Source organism: Pan troglodytes, chromosome 2 (genome assembly GCF_028858775.2).
Source record: "Pan troglodytes isolate AG18354 chromosome 2, NHGRI_mPanTro3-v2.0_pri, whole genome shotgun sequence".
Classification (NCBI taxonomy): domain Eukaryota; kingdom Metazoa; phylum Chordata; class Mammalia; order Primates; family Hominidae; genus Pan; species Pan troglodytes.
Genome location: NC_086015.1, coordinates 31,188,397 through 31,212,315, shown reverse-complemented (window position 1 = coordinate 31,212,315; position 23,919 = coordinate 31,188,397). Strand labels below are relative to the sequence as shown.

The 23,919-nt window shown below is 37.4% G+C and overlaps 1 protein-coding gene and 1 long non-coding RNA gene across 48 annotated transcripts in view; one reads left to right on the top strand and one right to left on the bottom strand.

Moving 5' to 3' along the window:
* NEK10 (NIMA related kinase 10) overlaps nucleotides 1–23,919 on the top strand; it is a 259,118-nt gene that overhangs the window by 128,796 nt on the left and 106,403 nt on the right. The gene's annotated exons all lie outside the window — the stretch shown is intronic.
* LOC107970591 (uncharacterized) lies at nucleotides 19,570–23,884 on the bottom strand. Its single transcript, XR_001713218.3, has 2 exons — nucleotides 23,780–23,884; nucleotides 19,570–19,797 (listed from the first exon to the last, which is right to left on the bottom strand). It is a non-coding gene; the product is annotated as an uncharacterized LOC107970591 (long non-coding RNA).

The following is a 23,919-nucleotide window of genomic DNA, read 5'->3' as shown; positions in this document are numbered from 1 at the left end:
AATACACATTTTTATGTGACTTTATATTTAGAGAAAGGCGTTTGTATAATTATGTATTGTAATTGGGAGATTGTATTATCTTTTTTGTGAAATCACCATAATTATTTAGTTATGTACTTGAATTTTAAAAGCTAGTGCTATTTGGCTTGAATACGAATACAAAATGTGTGATGTCAACCTGTAATGCCAGCTTTTTTTTTTTCTACAAAAAATCATTAGAGACAAGCAAATGGCAGTTGATGTATAATGAGAAATTTCAAGGCTGTTGGATCTGAATTTAATTTGTATTTGTGACTCAGAGTAGGCAGTGCTGGATAATCATTTGATGACTGGAGTGTAATCACTGGGTGAACATAATCCATTTGTTTAATTGCCCAGACTCCTCACTGTATTTACAGTTAATTGGTTCCCATTAAGGTCCTCTTAATAGAGACCATAAAACAGTAGGATGAGAGAAACCTGAAAAGGAACGTTTAGTTTGAGTCCTTTCTTGAAGCCAAGTTGTAACATGTGCTCATCTATTTCATTTTTTACCATCTTCATAACAGACTGAGGGAGAAAAAGACTCTCAGGAAGGTGCTTTATAAATTATTTTTACTGTTTTGGCCTATGAACATTTCTATAGCCAGAAAAAAAAAATCTAGTGTTCCTACATATAATTGAAGTTTTTCTCTTATGACTTGAAATTCTTTTTGGGTTTAGTGGCCAGGCAAAGCAAATGGTCACTACCCAACATTTAATGACTCTTCATATACTGAAAGGTTATTTTAAGCCTTTTTTCCCTAAATTTCGTTGCTCATTCATAGTTTTTGTAACCTTTTGATTCAGACTTCTAGATATTACATACAAACATTGGATAGAAAACCTTTCAATATCTTAGGAAAGTCGTGTGAACCCACCTGATGAGGAGGGATACAAGTCTCTTATAAAATGTGATTTTAGTGCTGCATTTTTAACTTACAGATTTTCTTTCTTCTCCAAATAAGGGTTTATTTACTTCAGGACTGATGAAGCAAATTAAAATTATAAATTCTCCTCCCCTTTCCACAGAGATTTTCCAGTCTGTCTTCTTCTCTCTTTCTCCTACCCACAATTACCCTCACTACAAATGCTGGAGCTTCCCTTCCATTGGGCTCCAGCCAATTTGGGAAAATTTTGAAAGTAAATTAGTTTCAGTGACAATATAATCAAAATAACAAAATTACTACAATTGAATATTTCTCATCACTGATTTTTAAAATCTATTGATAATATTCAGGAAGTTTTACATTCTTTCTTGGCACTTAACGTTTTTAGTTATTTTAATTTTTTTGTGAACTTGACATTTCTTAATTCATTTTAGCCAATTGTGAGTATTATGCATTAAAATGGGAGATTGGCCCCTTTCCACCGCATCACAGATGAAAAATGGAAAGTACTTTTGATTGGTCCCCTCCCACAACCAATCACTGGTTGTGGGCCAAGTCTTCATGTGTAACTTTGTTAACTTCACTTCAGCCTCTGATTGGTTGACTCTTGCAACCAATCAGACTAGTTGTTGGCCAAATCTTCATTTATAGAGGGTGTAACCAAGTAACCAATGGGAAACCTCTAGAGGGTATTTAAACCCCAGAAAATTCTGTAACCAGCGCCCTTGAGCTGCTTGCTCAAGCCTGCTCCTGCTCTGTGGAGTGTACTTTCATTTCCATAAATCTGTGCTTTCGTTGCTTCACATACACACACACACACACACGCACGAAAGGGGAGGTTGGTTAGATAAATAACACTAAGCTGGTAATACAGTAATGTATTTGTTGACCCAGAAGCATATTTGCAATATTAAATAAAAAAATAGGTTACCAATGGCATATATTTTATGATCCTATCACAAATAGAAATATCTGAAAATATTGTCAAGTCAAGCAGACATCACAGACAAAAGTGAATTAGAAATTAAAGGAATATGAATACATACAACAAAACAAAAACAACAGAACTTCAAATCTGAAAAAAGTTTATAATTTGTTGATTAAAGTTTCTTATATTGTTTTCTTATTAGAAAATCAGTATATTCTTAGTGCAGAAAATGAATAAAAAATCCCATTAAGAATATTCATAATCCTACTAACCCAGAAATGGAAAAAACTCACAGAAAACAGCTTATTGTCCAGATTCCAAATTCCTTTCTATGTGAACACACAAACACACATACACAAATACTGATATTTCTATAGCTTCAGTTTTAATATCTGGATCGAAACCCAATACTTGGTTAAAATCATGATTCATTCAGCCAATCTCCTTTTTTTAGATATGCAAATTATTTCCAGCTTTTCCCTAACTCATATTACACAGGGCACGTATTCTTGGCTAAAACTAAATTAGAAATAAGAAAACAAAAGTTATCTGTGGCAAAGTTAGCCTCTAGCACACCATCCCCTTCTTAATCCCCAAATAAAAAACCCTGACTACCCTTGTTGGTGAATATTTTGTTATTGGCTATAGTATTTAAAACCTTTCTGCTGTATGCAGCTCACTAATCTTCTCTACTCTTGAGTTTGTGGAAAGCATGGTGTATTATTGGTGACACAGCCCTTTTTATACAATTTCACATATCAGAGCTGGTTTTGCAAGGATGACTTGATGATTTGATGCCCACCATTTTCTTTACTTTTAAAAAATTTCAATAGTTTTTGGGGTACAGGTGGTTTTGGGATGCATGGATAGGTTCTTAAGTGGTGATTTCTGAGACTTTAGTGTACCCATCACCTGAGCAATGTACACTCTATCCAATATATAGTCTCACCCCACTCCCACCTTTCCTCACCCCACTCCCACCCTTCCTCCTGAGTTCCCAAAATCCATTATATCATTCTTATGCCTTTGCATACTCACAGTTTAGCTCCCACTAATAAGTGAGAACATATGATGTTGTGGGAAGTCAGGGACCCCAGACGGAGGGACCAGCTGGAGCCACGGCAGAGGAACATAAATTGTGAAGATTTCATGGACATTTATCAGTTCCCAAAATTAATACTTTTATAATTTCTTACACCTGTCTTTACTGCAATCTCTGAACATAAATTGTGAAGATTTCATGGACATTTATCAGTTCCCAAATAATACTCTTATAATTTCTTATGCCTCTCTTTAATCTCTTAATCCTGTTATCTTTGTAAGCTGAGAATGTACGTCACCTCAGGACCACTATTGTACAAACTGATTGTAAAACATGCATGTTTGAACAATATGAAATCAGTGCACCTTGGAAATGAACACAATAACAGCAATTTTAGGGAACAAGGGAAGACAACCAAAGGTCTGACTGCCTGCGGGGTCAGGCAGAATAGAGCCATATTTTTCTTCTTGCAGAGAGCCTATAAACAGACATGCAAGTAGGAGAGATATGGCTGAATTCTTTTCCCGGCAAGGAATATTAATAATGAATACCCAGGGGAAGGAATGCATTCCTGGGGGGAGGTCTATAAACGGCCACTTTGGGAGTGTCTGTCTTATGCGGTTGAGATAAGGACAGAAATACGCCCTGGTCTCCTGCAGTACCCTGAGGCTTATTAGGGTGGGGAAAAGATCCCACCCTGGTAAATTTGAGATCAGACTGGTTCTCTGCTCTTGAACCCTGTTTTCTGTTGTTTAAGATGTTTATCAAGACAATATGTGCACAGCTGAACTTAGAACCTCATCAGTAATTCTAATTTTGCCCTTTGCCTTGTGATCTTTGCTTTGCCCTTTGCCTTGTCATCTTTATTGCCCTTTAAGGCATGTGATCTTTGTGACCTATTCCCTGTTCATACACCTTCTCCCCTTTTAAAGTCCTTAATAAAAACCTGCTGGTTTTGCGGCTCAGGTGGGACATCACGGACTTACCGATATGTGATGTCACCCCCTGGAAGCCCAGCTATAAAATTCCTCTCTTTGTATTCTTTCTCTTTATTTCTCAGACTGGCCGACACTTAGGGAAAATAGAATCTACATTGAAATATTGGGAGCTGGTTCCCCCGATAATATGATATTTGGTTTTCCATTCCTGAATTACTTCAGTTAGAATAATGGCCTCCAGCTCCACCCAAGTTGCTGCCAAAGACATTATTTTGTTCCTTTTTATAGCTGAGTAATATTCCATAGTGTATATATACATTTTGTTCTTAAAAATATTTCATTTATTTATTTACTTATTTTTTAACTTTTAAGTTCAGGTGTACATGTGTAGGATGTGCATGTTTGTTACATTGTTAATTATACAGATTATTTCATCACCCAGGTATTAAACGTAGCATCCATTAGTTATTTTTCCTGATCCTCTCTCTCCTTCCATCCTCCACCCTCCAGTAGACCCCAGTGTGCCTTGTTCCCCCTCTATGAGTCCATGTGTTCTCATCATTTAGCTCCCACTTATAAGTAAGAATGTGCAGTATTTGTTTTTCTGTTTCTGCATTAGTTTGCTAATGATAATGGCCTCCAGCTCTATCCATGTTCCTGCAAAGGACATGATCTTATTCTTTTTTATGGTTGCATAGTATTCCATGGTGTATATGTATCACATTTTCTTTATATGTATCCCTTTTTTTTACCCAGTCTATCATTTTTGAACATTTACATTGATTCCATGTCTTTGCTATTGTGAATAGTGCAGCAATGAACATGTGCATGAACATGTGAATAGTGCATGCATGTTTCTTTATAATAGAACAATTTCTATTCCTTTGGGTATATACCCAGTAATGGAATTGCTGGGTTGAATGGAATTTCTGTCTTTAGGTCTTTGAGGAATTGCCACACTGTCTTCCACAATGGTTGACCTAATTTACACTCCCATCAACAATGTAAAAGCATTTCTTTTTCTCCACAACTCATCAGCATCTGTTATTTTTTGACTTCTTAATGATAGCCATTGTGATGGGCGTGAGATGACATCTCATTGGGGTTTTGATTTGCATTTCTCTAATAATCAGTAATGTTGAGCTTTTCATATGCTTGTTGGCTGCATGTATACCTTCTTCTGAAAAGTGTTTGTTCATGTCCTTTGCCCACTTTTTAATGGCGTTGTTTGTTTGTTTTGTAAATTTGTTTAAGCTCCTTATAGATGCTGGATATTAGACCTTCGTCAGATGCATAGTTTGCAAAAATTATCTCCCATTCTGTAGGCTGTCTTAGTTTCTTTTGCTGTACAGAAGCTCTTTAGTTTAATTAGATTTGATTTGTCAATTTTTGCTTTTGTTGCAATTGCTTTTGGCATCTTCATCATGAAATCTTTGTCAGTGCCTATGTCCTAAATGGTATTGCCTAGGTTTTCTTCTAGGGTTTTTATAGTTTTGGGTTTTAGATTGAAGTCTTTAATCCATCTTGAGTTGATTTTTGTGTGTGGTATAAGAAAGGGGTTCAGTTTCAATTTTCTGAATGTGGCTAGCCAGTGATCCTGGCACCATTTATTAAATAGGGAATCCTTTCCCCATTGCTTGTTTTTGTCAGGTTTCTTAAAGGTCAGATGGTTGTAGGTGTGCAATCTTATTTCTGAGTTATCTATTGTGTTCCATTGGTCTATGTGTCTGCTCTTGTACCAATACCATGCTGTTTTGGTTACTATAGCCCTGTAGTATAGCTTGAAGTCGGGTAGCATGATACCTGCAGCTTTGTTCTTTTTGCTTAGGATCTCCTTGGCTAGTTTGGCACTTTTTTGGTTCCATATGAATTTTAAAATAGCTTTTTCTAGTTCTGTGAAGAGCGTCAAATTATAGTTTCATGGGAATAGCATTGAATGTATAAATTGCTTTGGGCAGTATGGCCATTTTCACAGTATTGATTCTTCCTATCCATGAACATGGAATGTTTTTCCATTTGTTTGTGTCCTTTCTGATTTCTTTGAGCAGTGGTTTGTAGTTCTCCTTATAGAGATCCTTCACTTCCCTTGTTAGCTGTATTCCAAGGTATTTTATTCTTTTTGTGGCAATTGTGAATGGGAGTTCATTTGTGATTTGGATCTTGGCCTGATTGTTGTTGGTGTATAGGAATGCTAGTGATTTTTGCACATTGAATTGTATCCTGAGACTTTGCTGAAGTTGATCACCAGCTTAAGAAATTTTGGGGATGAGACAATGGGGTTTTCTAGATATAGGATCATGTCATCTGAAAACAGGGATAGTTTGATTTCCTCTCTTCCTATCTGAACATCCTTTATTACTTTCTCTTGCTTGATTGTCCTGGCCAGAATTTCCAATATTATGTTGAATAGGAGTTGTAAGAGAGCATTCTTGTGCTGGTTTTCAAGGAAAATGCTTCCAGGTTTTGCCCATTTAGTATAATATTGGAAGTGGGTTTGTCATATATGGCTCTTACTATTTTGAGGTGTGTTTCTTCAATACCAGTTTATTGAGAGTTTTTAGCATGAAGGGATGTTGAATTTTATTGAAAGCCTTTTCTGAATCTATTGAGAATAATCATGTTGTTTTTTTCTTTAGTTCTGTTTATGTAATGAATCACATTTATTGATTTGCGTGTGTTGAACCAACCTTGCATTCCAGGAATGAAGCCTACTTCATTGTGGTGGTTAAGCTTTTTGATGTGGTGCTGGATTCAGTTTGCCAGTATTTTGTTGAGGATTTTTGCATTGATGTTCATCAAGGATATTGGCCTGAAGTTTTCCTTTTTTGTTGTATCTCTGCCAGGTTTTAGTATCAGGATGATGCTGGCCTCATAGAATGGGTTAGGGAAGAGTTCCTCCTTTAAAATTTTTTGGAATAGTTTCAGTAGGAATGGTACCAGCTCTTCTTTGTACATCTTATACCACATTTTCTTTATCCACTTGTTGGTTGATGGGCACTTAGGTTGGTTTCATATCTTTGCAATTGTGAATTGTGCTGCTACAAACATGCATTTTCATAAAACAACTTCTTTTCCTTTTGGTAGGTACCCAGTAGTGGCATTGCTAGATCAAATGGTAGTTCTACTTTTGGTTCTTTATGTAATCTTCTTACAGTTTTCCATAGTGATTGTACTAGTTTACATTCCCATCAGCAGTGTAAAAATGTTCCTTTTTCACCACATCCACACCAACATCTATTGTTTTGGATTTTTTTAAAAAACGTTTTAATTATGGCCATTCTTGCAGGAGTAAGGTGGTATCTCATTATGGTTTTAATTTGTGTTTCCCTGATGATTAGTGATGTTGAGCATTTTTCATATGTTTGTTGGTTGTTTGTATGTCTTCTTTTAAGAACTGTCTATTCATGTGCTTTGCCCACTTTTTGATGAGATTATTTGTTTTTTTCTTGTTGACTTGTTTTGAGTTCCTTGTAGATTCTGGATACTAGTCCTTTGTTGGATGTATAGTTTGTGAATATTTTCTCCCACTCTGTGGGTTGTCTGTTGTTTACTCTGCTGATTATTTCTATTGCTGTGCAGAAGGTTTTTAGTTTAATTAGGTCCCATTTATTTATTTTTGTTTTTGTTGCATTTGGTTTTGGGGTCTTAGTCATGAACTGTTTGCCTAAGCCAATGTCCAGTAGAGTTTTTCTGATTCAGGTGTTAGATTTAAGTCTTTGATCCATCTTGATTTGATTTTTGTTTAAGGTGAGAGATGGGGATCCAGTTTTATTCTTCTACATGTGGCTTGCCAGTTATCTCAGAATCGTTTATTGAATAGTGTGTCCTTTCCCCCAATTTATGTTTTTGTTTGCTTTGTTGAAGATCAGTTGGCTGTAAGTATTTGGCTTTATTTCTTGGTTCTCTATTCTGTTCCATTGTCTCCATGTCTATTTTTATACCAGTAACATGCTGTTTGTTAACTATAGCCTTGTAGTATAATTTGAAATCTGGTAATGTGATGCCTCCAGATTTACACTTTTTGCTTAGCCTTGCTTTGGCTATGTGGGCTCTTTTTTTGTTCCATATGAATTTTAGGATGTTTTTTCTAATTCTGTGAAGAATGATGATGATATTTTGATGGAAATTGCATTGAATCTGTATATTGCTTTGGATAGTATGGTCATTTTCTCAATATTGATTCTTCCTATCCATGAGCATGGGATATGTTCCCATTTGTGCATGTCATCTCTGATTTCTTTCAGCAGTGTTTGGTAGTTTTCCTTGCAGAGATCATTCACTTCCTTGGTTAAGTATATTCCTAAGTATTTTACTTGTTTTGCAGTCTTTGTAAAAAGGGTTGCATTATTGATTTGATTCTCAGCTTGGTCATTCTTGGTGTGTAGCAGTGCTACTGGTTTGTGTACATTGATTATGTATTCTGAGACTTTATTGAATCCATTTATTGGATCTAGGAGCTTTTCGGATGAGTTTTTAGGTTTTCTGTGTATATGATCATATCACGATGTGTTATCTTTTTGATATGCTGTTGGATTTGGTTAGCTAGTATTTTATTGAGAAGTTTTCTATCTATATTCATCAGGGTTATTAATCTGTAGTTTTCTTGTTTTGTTATGTCCTTTCCTGGTTTTTGTATTAGGGTGACAGTGGTTTCCTAGAATGAATTAGGGATGATTCCCTCTCTCTCTATCTTTGGAATAGTTTCAGTAGAATCAATACCAATTCTTCTTAGAATGCCTAGTAGAATTCAGCTGAGAATCTGTCTTGTCCTGGCTTTTTGTTGGCAGTGTTTTTGTTACTGATTCAGTCTCACTGCTTGTTATTGGTCTGTTCAGAGTTTCTATTTCTTATATGATCTCGGAGAGTTGTATGTTTCCAAGATTTTGTCCATTTCCTCTACATTTCCTGATTTGTGCATGTAAAGGTGTTCATAGTAGCCCTGAATGATCTTTTTTATTTCTGTGGTATTGGTTGTAATGTCTCCAGTTTCATTGCTAATTGAGCTTATTTGGATCTTCTCTCTTCTTTTCATGGTTAATCTCACTAATGGCCTATCAATTTTGTTTATCTTTTCAAAGAATCAGATTTTTGTTTCATTTATCTTTTGTACTTTTTTGTTTCACTTTCATTTAGTTATGCTCTGATGTTTGTTATTTCTTTTCTTCTGCTGGGTTTGGGTTTAATTTGTTCCTGTTTCTGTAGTTTTTTGAGGCGTGACATTAGATTATCAATTTGTGCTCTTTCAGACTTTTTGATATAGGCATTTAATGCTATGAACTTTCCTTTAGCACCACTTTTGCTGTATTCCAGAGGTTTTGATAAGTTGTGTCACTGTTATCATTCATTTCAAATAATTTTTAAATTTTCATATTGATTTTATTTTTAACCCTAAAATCATTCAAGAACAGATTATTTAATTTTCAAGTATTTGTTTGATTTGGAGGGTTCCTTTTAGAGTTGATTTCCAGGTTTATTCCACTGTGGTTTGAGAAGATACTTCATATGATTTTGACTTTCTTAAATTAATTGAGAGTTGTTTTGTGGCCTATCATATGGTCCATCTTGGAGAATATTTCATGTACTGAAGAGAAGAATGTATATTCTGCAGTTGTTGGGAAGAGTGTTCTGTAAATACCTGTTAAGTCCATTTGTTCTAGGATATAGTTTAAGTCCACCATTTCTTTGTTGACATTCTGTCTTGATGATTTGTCTATTGGGAGTATTGAAGTCCCCCACTATTATTGAGTTGCTATCTATCTCATTTTTGGGGTCTGGTAGTAATTGTTTTATAAATCTGGGAGCTCCAGTGTTAGGTGCGTATGTATTTAGGATTGTAATGTCTTCTCATTGGACTAATCCTTTCATCAATATATAATGTCCTTCTTCGCCTTTTCTTACTATTGTTGCTTTAAAGTCTGTTTTGTCTCATATAAGAATTGCCATTCCTGCTTGCTTTTCATTTCTATTTGCATGGATTATCTTTTTTCACCCCTGTCCTTTAAGTTTATTTGAATCCTTATGTGTTAGGTGAGTCTCTTGAGGACAGCAGATATTTGGTTGGTGGTTTTCTATCCATTCTGCTATTCCGTATTTTTTAAGTGGAGCATCTAGGCCATTTACATTCATTGTTAATACTGAGATGTGAGGTACTATTCTATTCATCATGTTAGTTGTTACCTAGATACTTTTTTTACATTGTATTATTGTTTTATAGGCCCTCTGAGATGTATGCTTTAAGGCGGTTCTATTTTGGTGCACATTGAACTTTTGTTTCAAGATTTAAAAGTCCTTTTAGCATTTCTTGTAGTGCTAGTTTCATAGTGGCAAATTCCCTCAGCATTTGTTTGTCTGAAAAAGACTTTCTCTCTCCTTTATTTATGAAGCTTAGTTCTGCTGGCTATACAAATCTTGGCTGAAAATTAATTTGTTTAAGGAGGCTAAAGATAGGATCCCAATCCCTTCTGGCTTGTAAGGTTTCTCCTGAGAAATCTTCTGTTAGTCTGATAGGTTTCTCTTTATAGGTCACCTGATGCTTTTGTCTTACTGCTCTTAAAATTCTTTTCTTCATGCTGATTTTGGTTTGCCTGATAACTATGTGCTTTTGTGATGATCTTTTTGTAATTAATTTCCCAGGAGTTCTTCGAGCTTCTTGTATTTGGATATCTAGATCTCTAGTAAGGCCAGGGAACTTTTCCTCAATTATTCCCTAAAATAAGTTTTCCAAACTTATTTGTTCTTTTCCCTCAGGAACACCAATTATTCTTGAGTTTGACTGTTTTATATAATCTCATATTTCTTGGAGATTTTGTTCATGTCTTTTGATTCTTTTTTCTTTATCTTTGACTGATTGGGTTAATTTGAAAGCCTTTTCTTTGGGCTCTGAAATTCTTTCTTCTACATGTTCTAGTCTATTGTTGAAACTATCCATTGCATTTTGTATTTCCCTAAGTGTGTCTTTCATTTCCAGAAGTTCTGATTGGTTTTTCCTTATGATATCTATCTCTCCGGAAAATTTTTTATTCATTTCCTAGATTAAAAGAATTTCTTTATGTTGGTTTTAACCTTCCTCTGTTATCTCCTTGAGTAACTTAGTAATCAACCTTCTGAATTCTTTATCTAGCATTTCAGAGATTTCCCTTTAGTTTGGATTCATTAATGTGGAACTAGTATGATCTTTTGGGGGTGTTATAGAACCCTGTTTTGTCATATTGCCAGAATTACTTTTCTGCTTCCTTCTCATTTGGGTAGACTGTTTCTTCTGATTGTTCTTGAATTTATTTTTGATTTGACTCTGTTTTTCAATGAGTTCCTATTTTTCCTTTTAAGGATCAGACTTTAATGTTTATAGTTTATTATAGCCTAATTTGATTCTTTGTACTGTTAGGGGTAAAGACTCTGTATGAGTTCCTAAGTTGTAGACTTTGTGCACTGGCTTTCCTAGATGCTGGTTGTAGTAATTATGTGTTTGGTGTGTGGGCAAGTTCACTGTCTTCTATTGGGTTGGAATGGCAGGGATATCTTGAAGCTTATCTCATTCTCTTGAGGTGCAAACTTTATTTATTTATTTAATTTCCCCCCAGTATTTTATTTACTGAGTTGATGATTCAAGCTTCAGGCCAGTAGGGGGGGTATCCCTGAGTAGGAACCAGTTGTAGCTAGGGCAGGTGGGTAGATGTAATACCCAGTGGTAATACCCAGAGGTCCCAGTCTCCATGAAGGTGGCTGGGGGAGCTCTCAATTAGATGTGCTGAGGTTTTTATCAGGGAGAAGGGTGGGAGCTACCTCAGCTCCTCTGCCAGGCCAGCAGGAAAGGAATCCACCTCCCAGCCTTACTCCTATCCCAGAGTTCCAGCTATTCAGATCAGACAGGCATCTCTTTTCATCTGTAGGAACGTTGGTGTTCCAAGTAGGGAGGAATTGTCACTCTGCCTCTTGTGCAAGCCTGAATCTGGGGAGTGCTCCTCCTGTGGGGCTACAATCATTCTAAGTTGTTCCAGGAAGGCTGTCTATAGGTTGATGCCCTCCATTTTCTCATCTGAAACAACCTGCTCCCACTAGCTCCTGCCTCTTAGATCATGTTGTCCTGCATGAAACCTCTTTATGCAGCTTTCAAATATTGCCAAGATGTGATGGGCCATGGTAGAAATAAGCAGAATGTGCTAATTGCCACATTTTCTCCTTAAAAGGAGAAAACAACAGCATCTAGCTAACATTATTTACTGAAATTGTTTTGGACCACTGAGAAAATAGGGCCAGAGAATTTCTCTATAACAGGAGATAGCAAGAGGGTCTGAAGAGAGCACAAAATCTGAGCAATGGGAGGGAAAGTGGTAATTCCAAATATATTATTTTAAGTCACCATGAGGAAATGAAGAGAGTAAGATGTGTAAGAAGTGGAGGTTGGTTTAATATCTTTGCTTTAATAACCAAATCACATAGCTAGTAAATTGGGCAGTGAAAATTTAAACTTGGTCTTGCCTGATACAGCATTAAGAAAAAGGAAAGGACAGAAAGTTTTTCTTAGTAGCAAGATAATGATTAAGATGTAGAATATCCAGTGACTAGGAATATTCATTGGTGATCGTTTTCTCATTTTATCAAGGAAAATGTTCACTTCTTGACTATTGCAAGTTTCTTCCTGACCATTAAAGTAATAATAACTAGCTAGAAGTTATTGTGCCGTTATATGTGTCAGTGTCTGAGTTTAAACAAGATCTGCTTTAACTTGGATGCTTTTTGACAAAGCAGTTTTTACTCAAATTGCCTGCCATGCTATTATACCACTCAAGAGTGGCCAAGGGCTATAGGCAAAGTAGCCATGCCTATGGCACTTCTCAGATCAACAGGGCCCTTCTACTGCTTATGTACAATTAGAAAAACATTTTTATTATTCTCTGTTTATACCTGTTCATATGAATAAAATAAATGTTTCCTTGGTTATGGGTATCACCTACTTAGTGATATTTACTTTCAAGTTTTATGCTGTTGAATTGCTGACATACAATGTGTGTTATGATGGAATCAAGGGTTTATCCTGTACCCCTTCAGCCACCATGTCAGTAGGGAACAGCAGAGCAAGCCTGGGAAGGTCACAGGAGTTGAAGGGGCTGCAGGAGGTCCATGAAATGGGAAATCAATATGTGCCCGATGTCTGAGGAGGAGGTGTTTGACTATAATTAATATTTGGATTAGGAGGATTTGGCAGGAGGAAGAAGTTTTGACTCTAACCTTTATGCTAATGAGCCTGCTCCCTACTTCACGGAGAAGCTGGGAGCTATAGAAGAGAACTTCCACAAGCTCCTGCTTCCATGTCTTTCCCCTTACCCATACCTGTGTTCCTGTAACCGACCTTTTCTCATGTGACTCTGCTTCCATGGTCCTGGTGAAGGCCACCCCTCCTCCTGTCTGTCCATTTCCTCAAGGGCATCACTCCAGCAATTCTCTGTCATGTATCAATTTCTACACCTCCATTAGTTCGCGTCTACCAATTTACTAGCATTCTGTCATTTTTCCCATTAGAAAAATAATCCATGAAAAAGAGGACTTGGTCCATAGCAAGTGCTCAGAAAATGCTTGTTCAATGAATAAATGAATGAATGAATAAATGAATGAAAGCACTTAAGGGAGTAAGGCTTTTGTAATAATTTAGGGGTGGGCTGATTTGTACTTGTTGGCAATGAGAATAAAAAGAAATGGGAGGTAGGATATATACTTTGAAGAAAGAATTAAAAATCCTTGGTTAGTTATTATATACATATGTAATACAGGAGGGGAAATAACCTGTAATTTTAGGATTGTGTGTTTGATAATAAGATTATTTTGTGGTATAACTGATAAGGATATACTTGATAGAAGTGGTTTGTTTTCCTCCTTCAAGTATTTTTATTTCCATTTTTTCATATATATGTTTTTTTCTAAGAATAAAAATCTTATTGTCTTAATATTAGATATGTGCATTGGCCAGGGAATGTTTTCTTTTAAGATTTATAACTAATGGTAAATTATTAATGTTGAGCCTGAGAGGAATTTGCCTCTGTTCACTACGAGTTGTAATTACTGTTTGGAGTCAACTGAGGGCTAGAAAGAGGTGACCCAGAGTTAAAAAGCATTTAGCCCACTTTGCCCAGGGCATCTGAAAGCGTCACTGTGACCTCTGCAGCAGCCGTTAGGTCCACTCAAGAAATAGCTAGTGCACTATGGACTACCTAGACATGGAATATACTTTGCAAGAATTCCCTCAATAAGTAGATTATTCCCACCTTCCTCTTTCTCTTTTAGTCTTTCTTTCTTTTTTTTTTTTTTTTTAAAACTGTGGCCAGGCACGGTGGCTCACGCCTGTAATCCTAGCACTTTGGGAGGCCGAGGCAGGCAGGTCACGAGGTCAGGAGATCTAGACCATCCTGGCTAACACGGTGAAACCCTGTCTCTACTAAAAATACAAAAAAAAAAAAAAAAATAGCCGGGCGTAGTGGCGGGCGCCTGTAGTCCCAGCTACTCCGGAGGCTGAGGCAAGAGAATGATGTGAACCCAGGAGGCAGAGCTTGCAGTGAGCCAAGATCATGCCACTGCACTCCAGCCTGGGCAACAGAGCGAGACTCCGTCTCAAAAGAAAAAAAATTGTAACCGTATTTTATTTGGTTTGTGACATTTCTTCAAGTAGATATACAGTGTACATTTGTCATATTTTCTGGCTGTTCAGTTAATCTTATGAACTCATTTCCCATATTTGAGGGGGACTTCCTACCTTATGAATATCTTTTCCTTAAGCAAGTCAACAGAAAAATGTGTAATCTTAGCCTCCCTTGCAGCTGAAACACAACCATGTGACTTAGACTCCATCAATCAGATTACGTCAGCAAGACTTGGATTTGCAAGTGAGAAATGGGAGAAAGTATGTATTGGCTAGAGTCCAGTTTGGGGCGGGGGAAAGGGTGGTGTTGGAAGATGGCAGGATTGGGTCTACTTTCCACTGTCAGTGGTACAAGTTGTGCCTGACCCAATACAATGTTGGCTAAAGCTTTGTCCCTCCCCGTATGGCCTTCAAGCCTGACTGCTGGGTACTCCAGGGACTTTGTAAGTTTCCTAACAGCCTTTAAATAAGTATTTTCCTGTGTAAATGAACTTTAATGCTTCTATAGCACAAGGTACAGTGCTAATGGTTTTTAATGTAGCACAATAAGGATTAAAGAAAAGAGGGGACATTATGTGCACATTCTCCAGTTTCTTCTTCCTGTAACAAAGTGGGTGTGATGGTTAATACTGAGTGTCAACTTGATTGTATTGAAGGATACAAAGTATTGATCCTGGTTGTGTCTGTGAGGCTGTTGCCAAAGGAGATTAACATTTGAGTCAGTGGGCTGGGAAAGGTAGACCCACCCTTAATCTTGGTGGGCACAATCTAATCAGCTGCCAGCACAGCTAGAATATAAGCAGGAAGAAAAATGTGGAAAGAGAGACTGGCCTAACCTCCCAGCCTTCATCTTTCTCCCATGCTGGATGCTTCCTGACCTTGAACACTGGACTCCAAGTTCTTTAGTTTTGGAACTCCGACTGACTCTCCTTGCTCCTCAGCCTGCAGACTGCCTATTGTGGGACCTTGCAATTGTGTAAGTTAACACTTAATAAACTCCCCTTTATATACATATCGATTCCATTATCTCTGTCCTTCTAGAGAACCTGGACTAACACAGTGGGAGAAGAATGCAAAAATAGCTCTGGATCTTCATGTAGTTATAATTAATAGTAACAAGTGACATTTTGTGGGCACTAACTATTTCAAGTTACTGTGCTTTTCAGATATTGTCTAATATAATACTTTTGGTGGTCCTATGAGAAGAGCCATCATTATCTCTATTTTTAGAAGAGAAAAAATGATGTTTAAGCAACTTGCTATCTTAGCCCGGGTTCCATAGAAAATGGAGCTTACATGTGAGCTTTTTGTTGGAGAGGAGAGGTAGTAATCCCAGGGTAGTGAGAGTAAGGAAAAAAACAAGAAACAAAGAAGGGAAGGAAGGACAGCAAATACAATGTACTGTTACTGAGCTTATCACAGCTTTATTAAGAAGCAGCATTTACTTGATCATGGGAGATGTCTCTGGACAGATCTTATGGGACTTCTGTGCATTAGAAGAGTCGATTGTGGGAGGGAAGGAAGAATAATTCATTTCCTGTCTCTCATTGATGAAAGTTTGCCCATAGGCCTTATTTAACCTCCAGATTCTTTTGGTTACTCAACCCCACTGGAGGTGTTGTGGGGGCGGGAGTATGCAGCCAGCACCTCTTGTAGAGCAGTTGGCAGGGGCCTGGGTACAGAAGCTGCTATAGCTGTCACCACACTGCCATGAGGGAACTCATGCTGGAAGCCAGCCCTCACCCTGAGAAGCCAGACAGCTGAAAGTGTTAAGAAATGGGACTGTCCATTGAACAGGCTACCAAAAGCCGGGGAGGCAGTTGGGACAGGACAGATCTGGGAAGGGAAATACTTGACAAGAGACATCACTCTTGTCTTTGCCTCACCTGGCATTCTCTGTGTGTCTATGCCTGTGTGTCTGTTTTCTCAGTACAGTAGTCATATTGGATTAGGGCCCACCCTTATTCAGTATGACCTCATCTTAACTTGATTACCTCTGCAAAGATCCTCTTTCCAAACAAGATCACATTCATAGGTACTGTGAGTTAGGACTTCAACATATCTTTTCAGGGGACACAATCCAACCCACAAAACATCCTGATGATTAGAGAAGACATGGATAGAATTTGCAGAGAAAAGGAAGTGATTAATTTAGTTTTGAGTATGTTGAGTTTGAATTGCTTTTGAGATGGTAAGACTGTTATGTCCAATAAGCAACCCAAATATGTTTCTGGAGCCTCAGGGGAGTGTTTCTGGCTGGTAAGGAGACATAGGGTCATCAGCATCTGTGTGAAACTTGCTGTGAAATAGACAAGTGATGAATAAAACCTTGAGGAGCCACAATGCTTAAGAGGCAAACACAGAGACAGGAAGGTTGGGGTGACTTACAAGGAGTAGGCAGACAGGAAGTTCAAAAGAAAAAAAACTAGAAGAAAGTAGTGTCAGACACGATGTGAGAAAGTTCCCAAGGAGGAACGCAATGCTTTTCTATGCTCAATAGTATTACAGAGCAGCCAGGTATTGAGAATTGTTTTTATATGGTGATTTCATATGAGTCCATGTAAAGGATGGAAGAATATCCCTTGGATGTGCAGATGGACAATGGTTATCCAGAGAGGTTTCAGGGGAATGGTAAGGGCTGGGGTACAGGGGGATCATGACAAGCAATGGTAGGTAGAACTGTGGCAACAGCCGATAGAGGAAAACTGTGCTATGATGAAATATGAGAACAGGAGGTGTGGTTAGAAATCAGGAGACTTGACGATCCTTGTTTCCAGACAGGAAAGAGCCGTTGATGGAGGGAGAGGATAAAGATGTGAGAAAGGGAGCAAGCAAGGGCTCAGAATGCAGCTCCCAGCTTCAAACACAGCACCTTTGTTATGGCTTCTTCTACATGTTGAGCTTCTGCACATTATTTAATATGAAGAAAGGGTTCTAGAAAATCATTGGAAACTGTTGAATTAGATGTCCTAGGTCTAAAAAGTTCTATTAATTATTAATTATACCTCTACACTGAGTAATTTATAGTAATAGCTTGAATGACCACATTCAGATAATCCTGGGCTATTTAAGGTCATGTTGCCAAAAAAAAAAACTTAATAGGAATAATTATTAAAGCTGTAATTATTTGCATTTCAGTTCCTGACTAGCTCTTACATTTGGACATGTGTAAATTTCAGCTTTTAAATTTTGGTTTGTGTTTGAAAAAGAAAAGCATTTCTCAGCTGAACTATTAAAATATTTGTAGAGTTTTTTTACATGAAAATGAGATTTTAATATTGGTTCGATTTTTAAGCCATATATTACAGTTTAACCAAAATATATTTTTATAGCTCTCTGCTTAAGTTATGGGTAGTAATACCTCTTTGTGAAACACATGTATTATTTATTATCATTATAAAAGAAATTCATGTTGGTTGGAAGAGTTTGAAAAAATGTATATACATATCAAGAAAAAACTAAAATCACAATCACATATAATTTCACCACCTGGGGCTAAGAATTATTTCGATGTTTTTCATTCTTTTGTATTATGAAATATTTCATATGTGTAACAAATACCCATTTATGCATACTAGGTTTTACTACATTATGGCTTTATTATATATTCTTAAGAAAAGGTTTTTGTTTTGTTTTGTTTTTTTGAGACGGAGTCTCGCTGTCGCCCAGGCTGGAGTGCAGTGGCATGATCTCGGCTCACTGCCACTTCTGCCTCCCAGGTTCAAGTAATTCTCCCGTCTCAGCCTCCAGAGTAGCTGGGACTACAGGCACCGGCCACCATGCCTGGCTAATTTTTGTATTTTTAGTAGAGACGGGGTTTCACCATATTGGTCAGGCTGGTCTTGAACTCTTGACCTCATGTGATCCACCCGCCCCAGCCTCCCAAATTGCTGGGATTACAGGCATTTGCCACTGCGCCTGGCCAGGAAAAGTTTTTTGAAGAAATAATGTTATGGAGTCAATTGAAGGCTCCTCTTCATCCTACTTCCCCTTCCTACCCAGAGGTAACCACTATCTGGAAGTTGGTATGCATCCTTTCTATGTTTTTATACTTTTATGATGTATGTAACTATTCATTCAACATGGAGAAGTATCACTAGTAGCTGAAAGCACTGCCTCAGCCAAGCCCTCCCTAAGGAGGTCTCAATTGGGACTCCTGAAAAGGGCCTGAACTGAAGCCTCTGAATGGAAGTGCCTGAGCTAGGAAAGCAGAGAAGCCTATGAGCAGGGCTAGTGGGGGTGGAGGGAGCAGGGAGTGAGTTCTTGGCTGCAAATCCCTCCAGAAGCTGTAACATACTAGCTGTGTACCAAGTCTGATGTGGAGATGGCAGTTTTCCCCAATGAGGTCTGCTGGGCAAAGCCTTGTAACTGTCTAGGGTCCTGCCTGAAAGATAATACATAGGATTTTGGCCTGCAGCCATACTCCTCAATATGGTAATTCTATGTTTAACTTTTTGAGAAACTGCCAAATTGTCTTCCAAAGTGACTGCACCATTTTCCATTTCTACCAGGAATATGTGAAGGTTCCAATCTCCTACATGTTTGCCAATAGTTATTATTTAATCTATCTTTTGGATCATAGCCACACTAGTGGGTATGACATGGTATCTCACTATGGTTTTTCATTGCATTTTTCTGTAACTTATGAAGTTTAACAACTTTTTTTTTGCCCATTTTTAAACTGGGTTACTTGTGTTTTTATTATTGAGTTATAAAAGTTTTTACTTATTTTGGAAAGCAGATATGTATCAGATATATGATTTATAAGTGTGTTCTTCTATGTGTTCTCTTCTCATTGTCTTGATAATGTCCTTTGAGGCACAAACGTTTTCAATTTTGATGAAATCCAACTTATTGATTTGGTTGCTTGTGCTTAAGAGTCATTCTAGGAAACCATTGTGTAATCCAAAATCACAAAGACTTACGCCTATATTTTCTTCCATAAGTTTTATAGTTCTAATTCTTATATATAGGTCTATGACTCATTTAGCATTAATTTTTGCATATGGTATGAGGTAAGGTTCCAACTTCATCCTTTTGCATGTGTGTATCCAGTTGTCCCAGTACCATTTGTTGAAATAACTTCTTTTCCTATTGAATTTTCTTGTCATTATTGTCAAAAATCAGTTGACCACATATATAAGGTTTATTTCTCAAGGGCTTCTCAGTTTTATTTTATCAATCTATATGCATATCCTTATGCCAGTCTCACACAGTGTTAATTACTGTAGCTTTGTAGTCAGTTTTGAAATCAAGAAGTATGAGTCCTTCGTTCTTATTTTTCAAAATTGTCTTGGCTGTTCTGTGTCCCATGTGTTTCTAGATAAATTTTAGGATCATCTTGTCAATTTCTGCAAGAAAAAAAAAAGCCAATTGTGTTGAATCTGTAGATCAATTTGCCTATTGTGATAGGCAGAAAAATGATCCCCCCCACCCCCCGCAAGATGTCTACATTCTAGTATAATCCCTAGACCCTATGGATATGTTATGTTACATGGTGAAGGGGAATTAAGGTAGCAGATGGATTTGAGGCTACTGGACCCAGTGTAATGACAAATGTCTTTAAACATGAAAAAGGGAGGCAGAAGATTAAGTGCCAGAGTGACGTGCTGTGAGAAAGACTTGACTGGCCATTGCTGACTTTGAAGATGAAAGTGAGCCATAAGCCAAGGAATGTGGGCAGTCTCTAGAAGCTGGAAAAAGGCAAGGAAATAGATTCTCTCCCAGAACCTTCAGGAAGAAATGCAGCCCTACCAAAACCTTGATTTTAGTCCAGCAAGAACCAATTTAGAACAATCCAGGACTATAAGATGTGTGTTCTAAACCACTGAATTTGTGGTGATTTGCACAGCAACAAGAGGAAACTAATGCAGCCATTTAAACAATGGCAAGTCTTCTAATTTTTGAACACAAAATGTCTTTCCATTTATTTAGGTCTTTTTAAAAAAACTTTTTTCAATGATGTTATGCTCTTTTTAGTGTACAAGTCATGTACTTTCTTTGTTAAATTTATCCCTAAGTTTTGGGTTTTTTTGAAGCTATTGTAAATAAATTGTTTTCTTAATTTCATCTTGGATTGTTCATTGCTAGAGTATAGAAATATAATTTATTTTTGCATATTGATTTTGTGTACTATAAACTTACTGAACTCATATATTAGCTGTAATTTTTTTGTGAATTTCTTGCAATTTTCTACACAAAATATCATATCATCTGCAAATAGAAATTGTCTTACTTCTTTCTTTCCCATCTGGAGACCTTTTATTTCCCTTTCTGACTAAGTGACTCAACTAGAAATTCCAGTGCAATGTTGAATGAAGTGGTAAGAGCAGACTTCCTTATCTTATTCCTGATCTGAAGAAGTGTTAGGGGAATATAAATTAAAAAACAAAATCTCTTGCCAACCCAGACAAGCTCAACCCAAAAGTAGAAAAGAAAACAGTTTGGATTTTTGAATAAACATGAAACCAGATGTCATTTTCAACATAGGCAATCCACTAAAGAGATAGAAAAGACAGAAAGAAATCTCATACAGCTAAGCAGATGTAACCCTTGTCATACATGTTCTCAAGATAAATGATAACTAGTCTTCAAGCAAGAGGACTTGACTCACCATTTGTCACACACAGTTCATCCTAAATTCATCTGATAATTGGGGTAGGCATCTGTGTTTACTAATTGCCTTAATCCAAAAGAAAAACAAATCTATTATATCTTTACGACAGGAGGTAGGTTTGTAGTTTGGACCCAGGTGCCTGCTGAGTTAGGCTGCACCCTCCCATGGAAACTCCCCTGGTAGGTGCATGGTCTTCCTCATTGGCTTCATTTCAAAGAGATGGTGGCTACGCCTTTAAGGAAAAGGTTCCTGGGTTATAACAGTGACAAGAGGCTTATTTAAGTTTTGGAAAGACTTACAGAGTTCATTTTAAAGAGGCAGAGAAAGAATGAACAATTATGAATTTTCTAAGGTATACGCACTAAGAAAAGGTGGAGAGTGTGGAAAATCTCTTGCCCTTCTTGTGTTGAGGGAGAACATAGGTGGTTGTATGTATATGTGTGTTTTTCAAGATTCATGTTATTTACCCGTCTGAGTGGAAGCTGTTGGTCTTTACCGTGAAGCACAATGTTACCTGAGAATTGTGCAGATGTCTTTCATTGGGCTGAGGATGTTTCTTTCTGTTCCTAGCTGAGTACTTTTATCACGAAAGACAGTTGGACTTTGTCAAATGCTCTTGTCTGCATTTACTAAGATGATCCTTTTTTTTTTTTTTTTTTTTAGACTTCATTCTGTTAATATGATGTTTTACCTGGATTGATTTTCTTATTTTAAGCCGTCCTTGCTTTTCTGAGACAAATCCCACTTGGTCATGGTATACACAGTAGTCCCGTCTTTTTTTTTTTTTTTTTTTTGAGATGGAGACTTGATACATTGCCCAGGCTGGAGTGCAGTGGTGTGATCTCGGCTCACTGCAACCTCCGCTTCCCAGGTTCAAGGGATTCTCCTGCCTCAGCCTCCTGAGCAGCTGGGATTAAAGGCATGCGCCACCAAGCCCGGCTAATTTTTGTATTTTTAGTAGAGGCAGGGTTTCACTGTGTTAGTGAGGCTAGTCTCAAACTCCTGACCTTGTGATCCGCCCGCCTTGGTCTCCCAAAGTGCTGGGATTACAGGCATGAGCCACTGCGCCAGCCCACAGTAGTCCCTTCTTATCCATGATTTCACTTTCCACAGTTTCAGTCAACTGCAGTTTGAAAATAGTAAATGGAAGATTTCAGAAATAAACAATTTGTAAGTTTTAAATTGCGTACCATTCTGCGCAGTGTGGTGAAATCTTGCAGTGTCCTGCTCCTTCTCACCTGGGATGTGAATCTGCTCTTTTTCCAGTGTATCCACACTGCATGCTCTATCTACACAGTAGTCACTTAGCTATCTCAGTGATCAGGTCAACTGTCATGGTATCTCAGTGCTTCTCTTCAAGTAACCCTTATTTTACTTAGTAATAGCCCCAAAGCATCAAAGTAGTGATGCTGGAATATTGTTATAATTCTTCTATTTTGTTATTAGTAATTGTTAATCTCTTACTGTATCTAATTTATTAATTAAACTTTATCATAGATATGTATATCTAGGGAAAAAAGTTTGTATAGGGTTTGGTACTATCTTCGGTTTCAGGCATCCACTGGGGGTCTTAGAACATATGTTCCCTGGATAAGGGGGTACTACTGTAATTCTTTTTATATGTTGCTGGGTTCAGTTTACTAGTATTTTATTGAATATTTTTGTGTCTATATTTATAAGGGATATTGGTCTGTTTTCTTTCTTGTGATTTTACTTGCCTGGGTTTTATAGCAGGTTAATACTGACCTCACAGAATGAGTTGGGAAGTGACATGATTTGGATTTGTGTCCCCACCCAAATCTCATGTTGGATTGTAATTCCCAGTGTTGGAGGTGGGGCCTGGTAGGAGGTGATTGGGTCACGGGGGCGGATGTCCCACTTTGGTGGTGCTGTTTTTGTGATAGAGTTCTCACAAGATCTCATTGTTTAAAAGTGTGTGACACCTCCCTACTCTCTCTCTTCCTCCTGCTCTGGCCATGCGAAGATGCCTGCTCCCACTTTACCTTCTGCCATGAGTCAAAGTTCCCTAAGGCCTCCACAGTCATGCCTCTTCTATAGCCTGTGCGCCAGTTAAGCCTTTTTTCTTTATAAATTACCCAGTCTCAGGGATTTCTTTATAGCAATGCGAGAATGGACGAATACAGGATTTTCTTCTTTGTTTTGTAATGTTATGCTAGAGTTGGGTTGGAAAGTAAATCATGATATGTAGGGTTAAATAAAACCCATCTGAGGCCATGACTCGCCAGACGCCTTAGATAGGAATTTGGGCAAGATAAAAAAATCAGAGGTTAGTCATCATTTTCATTGTCTTTATTTTCTAAGAAGCCTGTCAGTAAAATTTTTTTATCTTTATCACTCATAAGTAATTTATAAAATGTTTTTTATTTCAAAGTTTTTGGTTTTTTCTCTTTATTCAAAGCTTATATTTTATTTGGCTTTACTATGTCAGAATACAGCTTGTACAATTATAGTTTAGAATAAATTGATAAATTGTTCATACTCTGATGATTCAGATAATCATTGCATAGCATTTATCCCCAACTTATTGGTTTAATACAATAATAATAATTTATTTGCTCAAATTCTGCAGTTTGAACAGGGCTTATTAATAACAGCTTATCTCTGCTCCATGAGGCATTAACTAGGGCAACTTAACTGGAATGGGAGGAATCTCTTTTAAGGAGGATATTGGTACTGGCTTTTGGCTGGGAGCTTACCTGGGGATATTGGCTGGGTTCTTGGTTTACTTCCATGTGTTCTCTTTAAATGGCTAGACTGGGCTTTGGTTTTTTCAGTATTGTGGTTGGAATCTGAGAGGGAATGTTCCAAGAGGTAGAGTTCTGAAAATATAGCCTGC